The sequence below is a fragment of the Cricetulus griseus genome, chromosome 4 (assembly GCF_003668045.3).
Source record: "Cricetulus griseus strain 17A/GY chromosome 4, alternate assembly CriGri-PICRH-1.0, whole genome shotgun sequence".
NCBI classification, from domain to species: domain Eukaryota; kingdom Metazoa; phylum Chordata; class Mammalia; order Rodentia; family Cricetidae; genus Cricetulus; species Cricetulus griseus.
The window spans coordinates 75,396,484-75,398,372 of NC_048597.1; positions in this window are offsets into that span (position 1 = coordinate 75,396,484).

Here is a 1,889-nt window from a genome sequence, read left to right on the forward strand (position 1 = left end):
GTGTGTGTGTGTGTGTGTGTGTGTGTGTGTGTGTGTGTGTAGAGTATGACCTTGACTGTCTTGTGTGTGTGTGTGTGTGTGTGTGTGTTCCTTCCTTCCTTCCTTCCTTTGTGTGTGTGTGTGTGTGTGTGTGTGTTTAAGTATGGGCAATCAGTAGTGTGTGTGTGTGTGTGTGTGTGTGTGTGGCTGGCCAATGAGCACCAGGTGTGTGTGTGTGTGTGTGTGTGTGTGTCTGGAATTACAAACACACATAGCCATATCCTGCTTTTTAAAAAAAAAAAAAAATGTGATTTCTGAGGCTCCAACTCAGGTTTGTGTGTTTGCACCACCAAACCAATCTAACTCCTAAGCCCTTTCATTTTTTGAGACAGGGCCTCACATATCTCAGGCTAAACTCCAAAGTGCTACTTAGCCAAGGATATGACCTTGAACTTCTCTGATCCTCCTGCTCTTCCTCCCAAGTGCTAGGTATGTAGATGAGGCCACTAGGCCTGGTTTATGAAGGACGAGGGACCCAGTCCTCTACCAACTGGGCTGTATGTCATCAGAGCCTGTTAGGTGTCTCAGTCCCAGTTTCTACAGCAGCCTTGGAAGCAAGTAGTGGAGACAGATTCTGGCAGGGAGACAGACCTCCTAGTGGCCCATTCTAGGCCCCACTGTTACACTGGCTCCATCATGGGAGTCAGGAGTGCAACACAGGCAGTCAGAAATTTAGGAATTCAGGAAAAAATATTTTCACACAAGAGTAGGTTATAGACAAGCAGGGAAAACAGGGTCCAGGTCACCATCCAGCTTAGGTGGGGTGTTCAGAAGGCAATGGACCCACACACCACCACCACCAATGTTGCAAACAGCCCTTCTCTAAAGGCCCCCAGGGATGTTAGAGTACTGGGCCAATGGTTAAGGGACCTTTCCTCCGGTCATGTTGAGGGAGAGAGGCAGAGAGTGAGCAAGCAGAACAGAGGGGACCAGAGGAGCTGTGTTTAGGAGATGAATGTGAGAGACCCCAGGCCCTGCAGCACACACAAGGCTCAGCCATGAGGTCATGGCTCTGCGGCTGGGTACACGGTCCCCCTCAGCAACTCTACACCACAGGTTCACAGGTCCAAGACTGACTGGATCTCAACCACCCCTCAGGCACAAAGGCTGACACTCATCTACTAAGCAGAAAAGTCTTGGGTAAAGCCTCCTGAAGAATTTGGAGAAGCTTAGTGTTCCAGTTCTCTGGAAGTGGCTAACACACTTGCAACACACACAAGTTCACAGGCAAGCATACACAGGCACACCTCACAAGTGTTCCACGCATGCAAGTGTTTGTGCGCCTGCCTACATGTCTATGCCTGGAGCAAAAGTGTGCCCAACATACCCTTCAAGTGCCTCCTACATTCCTGTCTGCCTTCCAGAATATATGGTAATTTCCTTGTGATGGGACCCTGACTGGTACCCAGTTGTGGGGTAGGAGAGGATATAATCCCAGAGGTTACCCAGAGGATATGCCACCAACACTGGGCAATAAAGAATGTAACACAGAGACAGTGTCTCCCTGTCCTTCTATCTCCTTTCTCTGGCCAGGCTCTCAGAAACCGGTTGTCAATCACATTCTACAGCCAGGACTCATCCCCAGAGCCCTTACACTGCATGGCAGAATAGCCAGAGGTTCTGCATTCTCTGCAGCCCTTATGGTGGCATTTCTTCTTAGTATACACACGTTTGCATGAATTGAACAGGGGCTTCACTCCCCAAATAACCTTGAGCACCCGCTGTCCTCTCTGGCCTCAGTCTACCCACTTGGCCTCTTTGGCCATGGATCAGAGTGGTGCCCGGGGCCAGTTTTAGCTCAGTGGGTAGAGGACTCTGTGGCGTTTGCTGAAGTCCTGGCCACATTTTCC